The sequence below is a fragment of the Pongo abelii genome, chromosome 20 (genome assembly GCF_028885655.2).
Source record: "Pongo abelii isolate AG06213 chromosome 20, NHGRI_mPonAbe1-v2.0_pri, whole genome shotgun sequence".
Taxonomy (NCBI): domain Eukaryota; kingdom Metazoa; phylum Chordata; class Mammalia; order Primates; family Hominidae; genus Pongo; species Pongo abelii.
In genome coordinates, this window is record NC_072005.2 from 37,681,686 (window position 1) to 37,697,526 (window position 15,841).

The 15,841-nt window shown below is 44.5% G+C and overlaps 1 long non-coding RNA gene across 1 annotated transcript; it reads right to left on the minus strand.

Annotated features, from left to right (window-relative positions):
• Positions 1–280: 280 nt before the first annotated feature.
• Positions 281–15,831, minus strand: LOC103893101 (uncharacterized). The gene is made up of 3 exons (XR_010138477.1): positions 15,570–15,831; positions 14,471–14,637; positions 281–564 (listed from the first exon to the last, which is right to left on the minus strand). It is a non-coding gene; the product is annotated as an uncharacterized LOC103893101 (long non-coding RNA).
• Positions 15,832–15,841: the final 10 nt, after the last annotated feature.

A 15,841-nucleotide genomic window follows, 5' to 3' on the forward strand; every position in this document is an offset into this window, starting at 1 on the left:
AAAATAAAACATTCATTTTTCAGGACTTATTAGCACCTACTAGTGACGTTTAAAGGCTTATTGTCACAACTGTGCACATCTCCAATTTTTTTTCTACTTGTCATCTTATTTAGTATCCATATTTCAGAAATAATGTGGCTGTGTTTTACTGAAATAGGCACATCAATCCACATCTTGTTCTTTTTGTTTATATCTGCAGTCCCATTTAAATTCAGTATTTCCAACCACAAACGGTGTTAGAAAATTCTATTTCCGGCTTATGAGAAAAAGTACAGCAGGATATGGTTCAAAGCTTAAGCTGTATTTATTTCTGCTCTTCCAGAGCTAGCATTCCACACAAAAAAAGTTATGCTGAAATAAACAGTGGTAGGAAACCAGTGGTTTCAAGGCTATCTGCATTTTCTAAAACTCTTCTCCATGTGAAACCTGGGAACACAGTTGGTGCGGCTATGCCTCCCTGGAATGATGATATTGGAGTCCACCACAGTCGCACCGCAGAGGTGAAAAACTCTAACGTGAGGCTCTTCAGCATTTGGGCCCACCTGGAGCAACCCTGTGCTCAGCCTGCAAATGCAGACAAAAGCTTCAGTGTACTGACAGTTGTTTTTTTAAAGTTCCAGGGTACATGTGCAGGATGTGCAGGCTTGTTACACAGGTAAACATGTGCCATGGTGGTTTGCTGTACCTATCAGCCCATCACCTAGGTATTAAGCCCTGCATGCATTAGCTATCCTGATGCTCTCCCTCCTCCCGCCCCACCCCACCACAGGCCCCAGTGTGTGTTGTTCCCCTCCCGGTGTCTGTGTGTCCTCACTGATCAGCTCCCACTTATAAGTGAGAACATGTGGTGTATGGTTTTCTGTTCCTGCGCTAGTTTGCTGAGGATAATGGCTTCCAGCTTCATCCATGTCCCTGCAAAGGACATAATCTTGTTCCTCTTTATGTCTGTATCGTATTCCATGGTGTATATGTACCACATTTTCTTTACTCAGTCTATCATTGATGGGCATTTGGATTGATTTCATGTCTTTGCTATTGTGAATAGTTCTGCAATGAACATACACATGCATGTATCTTTGTGATAGAATGATTTATATTCCATTGGGTATATACCCAGTAATGGGTACTGCTGCATCAAATGGTATTTCTGGTTCTAGATCTTTGAGGAATCGCCGGGCGTGGTAGCATGCACCTCTAATCCCAGCTACTCGGAAGGCTGAGACAGGAGAATCATTTGAACCCAGGAGGCAGAGGTTGCAGCGAGCCAAGCTTGCGCCACTACCCTCCAGCCTAGGCAACAGGAGCGACACTCCATCTCAAAAAATAAAAAGTAAATAAAAATAAAAGTATACCTGCAAACCAGTCCAAATGCTAGTCAGGTGCCATCTTCAAGTCAGGTGCCATCCTGCAGGCCCAAGGCATAGCTTACTAGTTCTATCGAGTGGCCTCACGATCAGGTAGGAAAACCAAATCAGCACTTGTCTTTAACCATAATCCATTGATGAAACTTACTCTTGAAAGATAAAGTGGAACAAGGCATGGCACAGTGGCTCACACCTGTAATCCCAGCACTTTGGGAGGCCAAGGCGGGTGGACCATTTGAGGTCAGGAGTTTCAGACCAGTCTGGCTAACATGGTGAAACCCCATCCCTACTAAAAATAAAAAATTAGCCAGGCATGGTGGTGGGCACCTGTAATCCCAGCTACTCGGGAGGCTGAGGCAGGAGAATTGCTTAAACTCAAGAGGCGGAGGTTGCAGTCAGCCAGGATTGCACCGCTGCACTCCAGCCTGGGCGACAGAGTGCATAAGATTCTGTCTCAACAAAAAAGATAAAGTGGAACAATAGCCATATTCCTAACTAGGTTATACCTTACAAAACTAACAAGAATACGAATGGACATGAGATACAAGGGACATGATAGCTAATTAAAACCCTAAAACAGTAATATCTATCTACTGTAAACAGGCAAGTCAGCTGCACCTATACATGGTATTAAGTACCGTAAGAGTTTTTGAAATTCAAGAAGACATCAGGCCAAGTACAGTGGCTCACTGTAATCCCAGCATTTTGGGAGGCAAAGGCAGGAGGATTGCTTGAGGCCTGGAGTTCGATACCAGCCTGGTCAACAGGTGAAACCACATCTCTACAAAAATAAAAATTAAAAAATTAGCCTGGTGTAGTCCCAGTTACTTGGGAGGCTGAGGGGAGGATCGTTTGAGCCTGTAGTGAACTGTGATTGCACCACTACACACCACCCTGGGTGATAGAGCAAGATGAAAGAAAAAGAGAAAGAGAAAGAGAAAGAGAAAAAAAAAAGGAAAGGGAGGGAGGAAGGGAGGCATGGAGGAAAGAAGGGGGAGGGAGAGGAAGGAAGGAAGGAGGGGAGGGGAGGGGAAGGGAAGGGAAAGAAAAGGAAAAAGAAAAGAAAGAAAAGAGAAAGAAAAAAGAGGGAAAGGGAGGGAGGGAGGAAGAAAGAGAAAAAGACGAGCAAGAAGAAAGAAAAGGAAGGAGGGAGGAAGGGGAGGAAGGGGAGGGAGGAGGGGAGGAAGGGGAGGGAGGAGGGGAGGAAGGGGAGGGAGGAGGGGAGGAAGGGGAGGAAGGAGGGGAAGAAGAGGAGGGAGGAAGGAAAGGAAGGAAGGGAAAGATGGAGGGAGAGAGGGAGGGACTAATGGTGTGCCTGAAGCAATACACATCAACCTTAACCTTCAAAACAATGTACTCTTCACATGAGTAACGGCAGGTACTGCCAGTTGTTCCTCAACATCCATTCTTCTATGATCACAGAATTTTTAGCTGGGCACAAAGCTGTCCAGGGAGGCTGTATTTCCCAGGCTTCCTTGTAGCTACATGAAGCCATGTGACCAAGTTATGGTTCATGGGATATGAGTAGTGATACATGAAACTTCTGAAGAGATCATGCCAGGCACAATGTCTCATGCCTGTAATCGCAGTACTTTGGGAGGCCAAGGAGGGAGAATCACTTGAGGCCAGGAGTTCAAGACCAGCCTGGGCGACATGGTGAAACCCCAACTCTACAAAAAAATACAAACATTAGCCGGGTGTGGTGACACACGCCTGTAGTCCTGTTACAGTAGGCAAACAGCTAGACATGAGCAGGAGGATGAGCCCCTGAGAAAAGGGAGGTCTGGGAAGCCTCATGCCTAGGGACCACCCAAAATTTGCTAATTATTAACATCTCTAATGCTGGAGGGGGTGGGCAATGAGTCCAGTGTGAGCAAGGAGGAGGGGAAATACCTATGCAGAAAGGAACGCCCCTTAAGACTCCTAGTAATCACCCACTCTTCAATTAACCTCTCAGAATGTCGCTAGCCGTGTGCTGATAAGGAGGGAAAGAGGGCAAAGGAGAAATTCCTAAGAGATACCAGGTGCAATAAATATAGATCTGACCTCCATACAACCCTCCTGGGGTGGTGGCAATGAGCAATGCAGCCATTTGGTAGAGTTCATACCCAACACTGGCCACACATACCCACCAACTAGTAGTAAGAGAGGGTCCCGTGAGCCTGGGAGGGAATGCGGCAGGGATAAAGGCAGGGACTTAAGGCAGAAGCAGGGAAACTAGACAAAGAAAAAAGGCAGGGACTTAAGAGAGGTGGGAACTTCCAGAAAAAATCTGACATCATTAAAACCCACCACAGAACTCTCGGGGTGGCTGCTGGCTCATTCTGTCTCCGCAGCTGGCTCTGCCTCATCTTTCAGAGTATTCTGTCTCTCTAAATAAACTCTCTGCTCTCTATTTTCCTTCAATCAATTCTCTCTTTTTTGGCTAAACTGTCTCTTGGCCAAATTCCTTCTCCCAAGGAAGACTAAGAACTGAGGACTCTGCTCTTCCAAGTAACACCCCCAACTACTCAGGAGGCTGAGGTGGGAGGATTGCTTGAGCCCAGAAGGTCGAAGCTACAATGAGCTGTAATTGCACCACTGCACTCCAGCCTGGGCAACAGAGTGAGATACTATCTCTAAAAATAAAAATAAAAAATATTTTTTTAAAAAAGAGATTAAACGAATCTAGGATCACAGAGTTCAAAGCTGGCTGAGAAAATATACCAGTTGTCCTTGAAACATTCACTGTATTTGATGGCTATCTTTTTCTCTAAACATATTGTAATGCAAATATAAAATGGTTTTGTTTCATAAAACAATAGAATACATCAGCTGAAGTTACCCCCAAAAGAAATGAAAGAAACTTCTGGGTGTGCCCTCAAAATTAAGGGGAGTTCCACCTCCCCTTCTTTCTCTGTTCTGCCACCTGTTATGTAAATGTTATGATCACTGACTATGAGAACAAGCACAGGACAGAACTAAAACTCAACAACAAAACCCAGTTCAAAAACGGGCAAAGGACTTGAACAGACATTTCTCTAAAGAAGATCTACAGATGGCCAACAAGTACATGGGAAGATGCTCAACATCACTAATCATTAGGGAAATGGAAATCAAAACTGCAATGAGATACCACCTCATACCCATTAGGGTGACTACTATCAAAACATAACAAAGCAGAAAATAATAAAGTGTTGGTAAAGATGTGGAGACACTGGTACCCTTGTGCACCACTGGTGAGAATGTAAAATGGTACAATCACTGTGGAAACAGTATGGTGGTCTAATGGGCACAGAGTTTCAGTCTTAGAAGATGAAGAGTTTTGGAGGTATATGGTGGTGATGGTTGCACAACATTATGAATGTAATACCACTGAACTGGACATTTACAAATAGTTAAGATCAGGAAGGCGCAGTGGCAATCCCAGCACTTTGGGAGGCCAAGGCGGACAGATCACTTGAGGTCAGGAGTTTGAGACCAGCCTGGCCAACATGGTGAAACCCCATCTCTACTAAAAATACAAAAATTAGCCAGATGTGGTGGCGGGTGTCTGTAATCTCAGATACTCGGGAGGCTGAGGCACAAGAATCACTTGAACCCAGGAGGTGGAGGCTTCAGTGAGCCGAGATCACAGCCTGGGCAACAGAGCAAGACCTTGTCTCAAAAAAAAAAAAAAAAAAAAAAAAAAAAAGTTAAGAAGGTAAATTTTATGTTTTTGCCACAAAAGAAAAATTTTTTAAAAAACAACTGTGACACTTTTGTTGGAAGGACCCTGGGTCCCTGACATTGTGGAACCAGACTGCTTACATGACAGAAATAAACATCACTTCAGCCACTGTCTTTTGGGTCAATACTGAACTCTCAGCTCTTATTTCCAGTCTGCCCCACCATTTACATATAGAGAAATACACTAAAGGGAAAAGTAAATCACCAGAATTCTGCAAGGATCCAACCACCAAACCCTAGTCTATATATCGGTGTTCCCACCTTCATTTCATTACCATCCTCCTAAGCCCTTCAAGGCATTTTTCCCAATCAATTTCCCCACCCATGACACAGAACTACTGTATTGTTTATCTCTCTAGGTACCGTAAGTGTATCTATGCTTTTTCTTTTTTTCTTTATTTTGGGACGGAGTCTTGCTCTGTCACCCAGGCTGGAGTGCAGTGGCATGATATTGGCTCACCGCAACCTCCGCCTCCAGGTTTAAGCGACTCTCTTGCCTCAGCCTCCTGAGTAGCTGCATCTACAGGCACGTGCCACTACACCTGGATAATTTTTGCATTTTTAATAGAGACGGGGTTTTGCCATGTTGACCAGGGTGGTCTCTAACTCCTGACCACAGGTGATCTGCCCACCTCGGCCTCCCAAAGTGCTGGATTACAGGCATGAGCCACCGCGCCAAGTCTGTCTATCTATGCTTTATACATAAAAATAGTAATTTTTTTCAACCCCCAGGGACCAGTTTTTCCCACTGGGGGGTCATAATGCCATAGGGAATTCACCCTTGTATTTAAATGAACTGGTTTAATGAAGATAGTTACAGGAAAAGCTATTTATTTCAAACCTCATTTCCTGGTATCTTGATTGAACATCCAAAAGGGTCAAGAGATTGTGATGAGAAACCTGTGAAAGGAGGCTGGATTTGTTACCTCCATCACGTGGAGAATCACTAAAGTACAACAAAATCAACTCAATACAGCTAGACTGTTGGGATAGTTTCCATCTCAGAGCTTTTGGACCTGGACAGTTGCAATCAAACCTGTGGACTTTATGCATAAGGAGTCCTTTGGGTTATCTCATCTCTGTCCACCAGTTGACTCAGGAAGGTTTGTGGGGAGCACTTGATAAGTGTTAGTGAAAATCCAGCCCTGCACTAGATTAGCCACAATTTAAGGCATGATAAAATGTCTGAATTCGAGAGTGTTAGAAACACATCCTTTTCTGGCTGAAAGTCCTGCTTACAACAGGAAAAAAAAAAAAGTCCCAGGCCTGACAATACGCCTTGGCATCTATTAGTGGGAAAAATCTGCTGCTGAGATTTGTGGACACATGTGTACATGCCTGTTTTGCAGGAAATGACATTACAGCAGTCCAAGGAAACAAACCAGAAGGACCAGCCAAGGACACTGATTCTCGGACTAACATCTAGAGAATCAGCACATGTGGCAAAAGCTTATGCAATAAAACATCATCATCTGCTTTAACTGAATACCTTACCTATTCGTGTCCTCATTCAAAAATACACAACAGTTATTCTAACCATGGAAATGGAAAAAAGTGTAGGTGGTAACCATGGAAATGAAAAAAGTACAGACAAGTAGAGGTAAGCAGAGAAGCAGGTGTTAAAGAAGAAAATGAGGCCAGACACAGTGACTCACCCCTGTGATACCAGTGCTGTGGGATGCCAAGGCAGGAGGATTGCTTGAGGCCAGAAGTTTGAGACCAACCTGGGCAACATACTGAAACCCCACCTCTATTAAAAATTGACCAGGTGCAGTGGCTCACACCTGTAATCTCAACACTTTGGGAGGCCAAAGTGCGTGGATCACCTGTGGTCAGGAGTTTGGGACTAGCCTGGCCAACACGGTGAAACCCTGTCTCTAATAAAAACACAGAAAAGTTAGTGAGGCATGGTGGTGCATGCCTGTAATCCCAGCTACTTGGGAGGCCGAGGCAGGAGAATCACTTGAACTCAGGAGATGGAGGTTGCAGTGAGCTGAGATCGCATCATTGCACTCAGTCTGATGACAAGAGTGCAATGGGTGACAAGAGCGAAACTCTGTCTCAAAAATAGTAACAATAATAATTTAAAAGAAAATGAAACAAAAAATTCCATATGTAAATACTTTGTGAACTTTACATTTTATAGAATCCTTGGATTTGTGCACCTATGCTAATCTGTCTAAAAATTTCACTATTTTAAAGCACTACAAATCTAGTTAATATAAAGTTGAACAAGGGAAGAGAAAAAACACAAACAATATTTCACAATGCTTTTTCTGAATGTTCCCAGACCAAATCGAGGGTCAGGCTGCTTATTCTCACAGCCCAATAATGAGATGCAGTTGAACTGGGAAAGGAGGGAGTTTATTTCTGTAACTGGGTACAGGGAGAAGGCCTAGAAATTATCCCCAGACCAACTCAAAATCACAGTGTTCCAGAGCTTATATACCTTCTAAGCTATATGTCTGTGTGTAAGTGTGCATTCACCTAAAGACATAAGTGGTCGACTTTTTCTGATTTCTAACTAAGATCTGAGTCCTGAAGACCTTCCCCTGGAGCCTCAGTAAATTTATTTAATCTGAATGGGTCCAGGTGCTGAGGTGATTATCCTTATCTTGTTTTCTGCTAAATCACGGTTTGGGGAGTTCCTTCAGACCCCAATAAACTTGTCTGTGGAGGCCTGGGGAGTTTCTTCAGACCCCCAATAAAACTTGTATAATCCCAAACGGGTCCTGTGGAGAATTCCTCGTTATCTTGTCATGCTTCAAGGCCCAGGAAAGGCCAGCGCAAAACTCTTCGTGGGCTTTTGTTACATTCCAGCCTTTGTATAGGGCACTAGCTCTATCAGCTTTTAATATTTAACTTCACCACTCAGTCAGGACTGAAACGGTTGTTATGGAGGCCTGCATTAGTGAGACCTGGCCTGCCACATGAAGACTCACAGAGAAGAAGCCATCTATTGACAAACATTTTAAAGGAGGGAAAGAGGAATCCAATGTGATGTCAGTGACTGTGGGACTCTGGAATGATGCGAGCATAGAGGAAGCTCATCCCTGGCACTCGGCCTGGGTTCCCTAAGACCCACGCGTGCTAAGCCAATCTCAGAGGACTGCCATAGACAGACCCCACCTCTGTGGTCTCTGACATGAGTCATATACAGTGTGTGTAAAACAATCCAATGGGATGTATGCAGAAAACACTAGGATTTCCACGTGTAGTCACTTTGCTTAAAAATATGTTTATATGGGCTGGGTGTGGTGCCTCATGCCTGTAATCCCAACATTTTTGTAGGCCAAGGCTGGAGGATCACTTGAGCTCAAAAGTTCAAGTCTAGCCTGGGCAACATGGCGAGACCATGCCTCATTTAAAACAAAAAAAAATGTTTATATGTATACAGAAAGAGAAGACAAAATTTTTTTCTGATAAAAGTTTGGAGGCTGGGCGCACTGGCTCACGTCTGTAATCCCAGCACTTTGGGGAGACCAAGGCAGGCAGATCACTTGAAGCTAGGAGCTCAAGACCAGCCTGGCCAACATGGTGAAGCCCCATCTCTACTTGAAGTACAAAAATTAGTCAGGCGTGGTGGCACATGCCTGTAGTCCCAGCTACTCAGGAGGCTGAGGCATGAGAATCACTGGAACCCAGGAGGTCAAGGCTACAGAGAGCCGAGATCGTGCCACTGCACTCCCGTTTGGGAAACAGAGTGAAACCCTGTCTCAATAAATAAATAAATAAATAAAAGAAGTTTGGTGACCATTGCATTGACTTTTACCAAGACACTTGAAAAGTCAACTAAATTGGATAAAAGTACTGTTGGAAAAAAATATATGTAGTATACCAAACTGCCCCATACATGTTTCTGTAAGGGAATACTCAGCATTGTAAATATTTCATTTCTCCCAAACATTTCTAAACACTTTATATAATTCTAGTAAAAATTTCCATGGATTCTGTTTTAGAACTTGGTAAATGATTATAAAGTTTATCTGAGCAAATAAATATGCAGAAATTGCCAAAATATGTGGTTAAAAGAAGTGTAATGAAGGGTCAATTGCCCTCTCAATATGAAAACATTCTATAAAATAATTAAAAACATGTAGAACTGTTTCAAAACTAATTCCTTTTTAAAATCATTTAAACATAAGTGTCATCTTATAATACAAAAATTAGCCAGGCGTGGTGGCTATAGTCCCACCTATAGTCCCAGCTACTTGGGAGGCGGAGGTGGGAGAACTGCTTGAGCTCGGGAGGTGGAAGTTGCAGTGAGCTGAGATCATGCCACTGCACTCCAGCCTGGGCCACAGGGCAAGACCCTGTTTCCAAAAAAAAAAAAAAAAAAAAAAAGAGTGAGCTTATAAATAAGCCATATACATATGGGAATTCAGTATGTGGTACAGGTAATTTAAATCAGTAGAGTAAGGATGATGGTGAAATAATCAACTATCTAATTTAAAAAAAATTGTCAAGTCTCTCTCACACTATAATTAAAAAGTTATAATATTTTTAAATACTAGCAGAAAGAATTAAAAAACATTTACAATCTTGAGATGGGGAAGGTTTTTCTAAGCATGATGGAAAAACCCAGAAGGTATAAAAGAAATTTGACAATATAAAAATGGAAAATCCCTGCATAGCAAAAGACATCATACCAGATACACAATAATGAGAAACTATCTGCAGCATATATGACAACAGCTTAATAAATACCCATAATAGGCCAGGCGCAGTGGCTCACACCTGTAATCCCAGCACTTTGGGAGGCCGAGGTGGGCAGATCCCTTGAGCTCAGGGGTTCAAGACTAGCCTGGGCAACATGGCAAAACCCCATCTCTACAAAAAAAAATTGTTTTAAATTAGCCAGGCACACACCTGTGGTCCCAGCTACTCAGGAGGTTGAGATGAGAGGATTTCGTGAGCCCAGAAGGTTGAATCTGCAGTGAGCTGAGATGGCGCGATGGCACTCCAGTCTGGGCAACAGAGCAAGACCCTGTCTCGAAAACAAAAACAAAAAAAACCCATAATCTATAAATAATCCCGTCATAGCAAGATTAAATAGATGGTGAAAGAACACAAAAAGACAAATTATACAAAAGAAATGCAAATAGCCAATAAACTCCTGATATATTGTCTTCACCTCACTAATAAAGAATGCACACTAATCATGTATTATTTGTCACCTAAGATTGGCAAAGCTTTAAAAAACTAATTGTTGGCAAGGGCATGGAGAAATAAGTGTCATAATACCCACTGGTGGAAAAGAAAAACAATAGAATCTTTAACCTTTTTGGAATGTAGTTTGCCAATGTTTATGACAATTTAGAATATGAGTTCTAGGGCTGGGCATGGTGGCTCACAACTGTAATCCCAGCACTTTGGGAGGCCAAGGCGGGTGGATCACTTGAGGTCAGGAGTTCAAGACCAGCCTAGCCAACATGGTGAAATCCCATCTCTACTAAAAAACAAAAATTAGCCCAGCATGGTGGCGGGTGCCTGTAATCCAAGCTTCTCGGGAGGCTGAGGCAGGAGAATCGCTTGAACCTGGGAGGCAGAGGTTGCTGTGAGACAGGATTGCGCCACTGCACTCTAGCCTGGGCGACAGAGTGAGACTCTGTCTCAAAAAAAAAAAAAGAATATGAATTCTAACAACCCTGTTTCCAGAAATACATCCTAAAGAGTTACATAAATATAAGTATGTTCTTACAGCTTCCCTGAAATAGCATAAAACTAGAAACAACCTAGACGTCCAACTAGATGGGAATAAATAAATCGTAACACATACATATGGTAGATATTGTATTGGTTACCTATCATTGTACAAAATTACCCCCAAAACTTAGTGGCTTAAAACTACAATGTACATTTATTATCCTCACAGTCTCTGTGTGTCAAATACTTGGGAGTGGCACAGATGGGCACTTCTGGCCCAAGGTCTCTTATGCCGCCATCTGAAGGCTGACCTGCAGCTGGCCAATCTATTAGGTTGGTGCAAAAGTAATCATGGTTTTTGCCATTACTTTTAATTTCGCACCAACCTAATACTTCCAAGATGGCTCACTCCCACGGCTGCCAAGGTGGCGCAGGCTGTTGCCTACGTGGCCTTCTCTGCAGGTGGTTTGCGTGTCCTCACTACACGGTGGCTGGCATCCCCGCTAAGTGAGCAATCCAAGAGAGGCTGAGGCTGAAACTAGGATGTCTGTTATGACTTAGCCTCAGAAGTCCCACACTGTCACTTCCACGGTATGCTGTTGTTCACAAAGAAAAACCACGATTCTGTGGGACCGGATACTGATGAGTATAAACATGAGGCAGCACGGATCGTGTAAGCTGAGGTCTAAAGGCTGAAGAGTACCTAGTCAAGTAAAGAGGCTTTAAGACTTTTTATAAGCCACGTGACAAACCTCTGACAGAGGTTTATGTGAATAGAAAGTGAAGGAGAGGTTGGAGAGGGAAACAGAGCCTGATTCGTGGCAGTCCTTACAAACTGTGTTATGGAGCTTAATTTTTATAATAAAGCCAAAACGCCTCCAAGGGATTTATATTTTATTAAGATCACTATGGTTATTACATAGAGGTAAATGGACTACGGTGGTGGCAACAGAGATGAGCAAAGTGAACAAGATCTGAGGTATTTACGAGATAAATGCCAACAGGACTCAATGGATGATTGGATATGTGGATTACACAATAGAGAAGAATCAAGGATGGCTTCTAGGCTCTTGATTTGAGCAATAAGGCAAATGGAACACACGGAAGGAACAGCAAGTGTGGGGATTAGAAAAAGGTTTAACATGTTGAGTTTGAGGTGTTTGCACACATGGAAATGTCCAATAGGCGGTGGACATATGGCACCTGGAGATCAGGAGATACACCTGGACATAAAAACAGGAGTTATCAGAGGATCAGTGGAAATCAGATCCACGGACCACAGAATCATTGATTTTTAAGAGAAAGAGGAGGCCAGGCATGGTGGCTCATGCCTGTAATCCCAACACTTTGGAAGGCTGAGGCAACAGGATCGCTTCAGCCCAGGAGTTTGAGACCAGCCTGGGCAACACAGAGACCCCCTGCCACCCCCAATCTTTACCAAAAAATTTTAAAAAAATAGTCAGGCATGGTGGTGCATGCCTGTAACCTAGCTACTCTGGAAGATGAGATGGGAGGATTGCTTGAGCCTTTGAGAGCAAGGCTGCACTGAGCCATGATTCAGCCACTGCACTCCAGGCTGGATGACACAGCAAGTCCTCTTTCCAAAAAGGGAGAAGGGAGGAGGAGAAGAAGAAGAAAGAAGAAAGAAGGAGGAGGAGGAGGAGGAACAGGAGGAAGAGGAAGAAGAAGAAGGAAGAGGAAGAAAGAAGAAAAGAAGAAAGAAGAGAAAGAGAAGGGAGGAGGGAGGAGGAGTAGCTGCATGAAACTTGAAAGGAATGCCTGAAAGGTAGACAGAAGAAACACGCACAGTCTGTTGTCACAGAAGGCAGGAATGATGGAGAGTGTTTATACTAAGTCAAACAATTGAAAAATGAACACTAGGCTGGGCACGGTGGCTGACACCTGTAATCCCAGCACTTTGGGAGGCCAAGGCAGGTGGATGACTTGAGATCAGAAGTTTGAGACCAGCCTGGCCAACATGGTGAAGCCCTGTCTCTACTAAAAATACAAAAATTAACCGGGCGTGGTGGCCAGCACCTGTGATGCCAGCTACTCAGGAGGCTGAGACAGGAGAATCGCTTCAATCTGGGAGACGGAGGTTGCAGTGAGCCGAGATCGCCCCACTGCACACCAGCCTGGGTAACAAAGTTAGACTCTACCTCAAAAAGTTAAAATAAATAAAATTTAAAAAATGAACATCGTATATCAGACAAGAAAAAGCAAGTAAGACAAAAGAACTCACACCCTCGGGATCCCAAGACAAGATACTTCCATGGGAAGGATGTAATGAACAGTGTTAAAAAGACTTCTGGTGCAGTGCTTCTCAAAGTGTGATGTACATATAAATGACCTGGGGGTCATATTAAAATGCAGATTTTGGCTACACAGGTCTTGGGTAGGACCTGAGACCCGGCTTTTCTCAGAAGACCCCAGGTGATGCCCATGCTGCACAGCCGACAGACCACATGTTGAGTAACAAGATTCTGCTGTGGTTCCCAAACTTTTCTGAGCACAGAATTATCTGGAAAACTTCTGTATTAGTCCATACAGCTATACATACTGCTATAAAGAATACTGCTATAATGAATGCCCAAGAGTGGGTAATTTATAAAGGAAAGAAGTTTAATTGACTCACAGTTCAGCATGGCTGGGGAAGCCTCAGAAAACTTACAATCATGGCAGAAGGCAAAGGGGGAAGCAAGGCACTTTCCTCACAAGGAGGCAGGAAGGAGAAGTGCTGAGCGAAGAGGCAAGAGCCCCTTATAAAACCATCACATCTTGTGACAACTCACTATCATGAGAACAGCATGGGGCAAGCTGCCTCCGTAATTCAATTACCTCCACCTGGTCTCTCCCTTGAAAGGTGGGGATTATGGGAATTACAATTCAAGATGAGATGTGAGTGCAGACATAAAGCCTAACCATATCAACTTCTTAAAGATTAGTGGTCCCCTAGCCCTACAGATTCTAAATTGAGTAGGCATGGGGTAGGACCTGATAACATGCATTTCTTAACAACCTCCCAAGTGATGGTGACAGTGACGCTGCAGATCCCCAGACCACACTTTTGAGATGCACAGCACAACTATTTGTGGCCCTGGCAGAGACAACCACGGAGACTATTTAGGCTTCTAAACCTACTGCAAACCAGAAGTCTTCCTATACACCACCACTGCAGTCACAGTCCATTACAGGAGCCCATTCCTTTTACAGTCCCTCCCTGGCTCCTGGCTCATATGGCCAGAAGTGTGAGCAAGGACCTACACTCATTATCAATCACCTCCATGGTTACTTTATCAGAACCAAAGACTCATTCTTAATTGGCTTATTCTCCCCAAGACTTACTCTCAGCACTAGGTCCTACTTAGGAAAAGTCTCAAAGCTTCATCTTGCTTAGGAATGTCCTTTCATAGTATTAAAACAAGCAGCTGCTGCTGAATTCTATTTTCTTTTTAACTAAGCGATGATGTTTCACAATGGTCACATTTTCCCCAGAGTGAAACAACTTGAGAGAAAAAAAAAAAAACCCTATACAATAAGAAGGAAATCCTATTTAAGGGGGACTCAATTCAGCTATGTATTCATGAAGCAGACAAATGTACATAAAGGCATCTTAACGTGAAAAATAAACATACAGTCCTGGCCCTCAAGCCAGGCGACAGAAAAGCTATCAATGACCAGGCTGAAACAAGACAAATGCCATCTGAAAAAACAGCTGACATTTGTTTCTATCAAAGCCATCCAGCAGATACCTCAATATCTTTCCACAGAATGTGTGCTCTTTACTAACAACCGCCACACAAAGGAGGACGATCTCCAGCAGAGGTGACTAGGAAAGGCTTCCTGGATGGAGTAATTTAGTGTTGGAGTCAGACCAATGAGCCGCCTTTTCACGGATGGAGGTCCCAGATGGCCATTCCTTTAACAAAAATCAATTAACATGTAAATTATGTACTGACAAATAAAACGTTTAATGGGCCCGCTGCAGTGGCTAAAGCCTGTAATCCCAACATTTTGAGAGGCTGAGGCAGGAGGCCTGATTGAACTCAGGAGTTTTAGACCAGACTGGTCAACACAACGAGACCGCATCACTATAAAAATTAAAATGAATCTCAGCTACTCAGGAGGCTGAGGAAGCAGGGTCACTCGGGTGCAGGGGACTAAGGTTGCAGTGAGCTACGATCACACCACTGCACTCCAGCTTGGACGACAAAGCAAGACCCCCGTCTCTACGAAAAATTTAAAAATTAGCCGGGCATAGTAGTGCGAGCCTGTGGTCCCAGCTACTCGAGAGGCTGAGGCAGGAGGATCGCTTGCGCCCAGGAGGCCGAGGTTGCAGTGAGCCGTGATAGCACCACTGCACTCCAGCCTGGGCGACAGACTGAGAGCCTCACCTGTAAAAAACAATTCTAAAAAAGGTTCCATCTAGTGTTTTTCGTGGTGTGACTAAGAAAAGTATCTAGAAATAAAGCACAGTCAGTACCTGCTCTCAAAAAACGGCTGCCAATCTAGTTTGGAAACAGAAAAATATACCCGACTGAGAACACAGAGGAGCCTATTTTCGGAAGAGGGGCGTCTTTGGAGACGCAAAATCCTCTCTGCGGGACGCCGACGGGCAGTCAGTAAAGGACTTCCAAGCACTGGTCAGTGGCAATCGGGCGCTGGGGCTTTGCCAAGGCCCGGAGGCGGCGCGCCAGGCCGGGCAACGCGGGAAGCGGGGCAGGCCCGAGTGGCCCTACTGCTGCCGTCCCTACCGATCCCTGCGCATCCGCCACAGAGCAGGGAACGGCAGGAAGGAGGAAGGAGGGGGAGTTCCGTAAATCAGGCCCTCAGGGGCTCCCAGGCCCTCACCCCTCTCAAGCCCCGGGGACCACCGCGGAGCCGCTGCTCCGGGCCGTGCGGCTCGAGGCGAACCTTCCTCAGAGCCGCCGGGCCCTCCTATCCCGAGCCGTATCTCTAGCTCTGGCCTGAGGCGACCGGCGACTGCGTGCGCAAACACAGGATCCACACCCCACTCCCCGCGACTGTGGCTCAGCGGCCGCGCTCAGAGTCTCCGGAACAGACGGGACTCAAGGCGGACCAGGCAAGCGGAAGTGTGCCGCTTCCTTCCGGCCAGCGCCGCA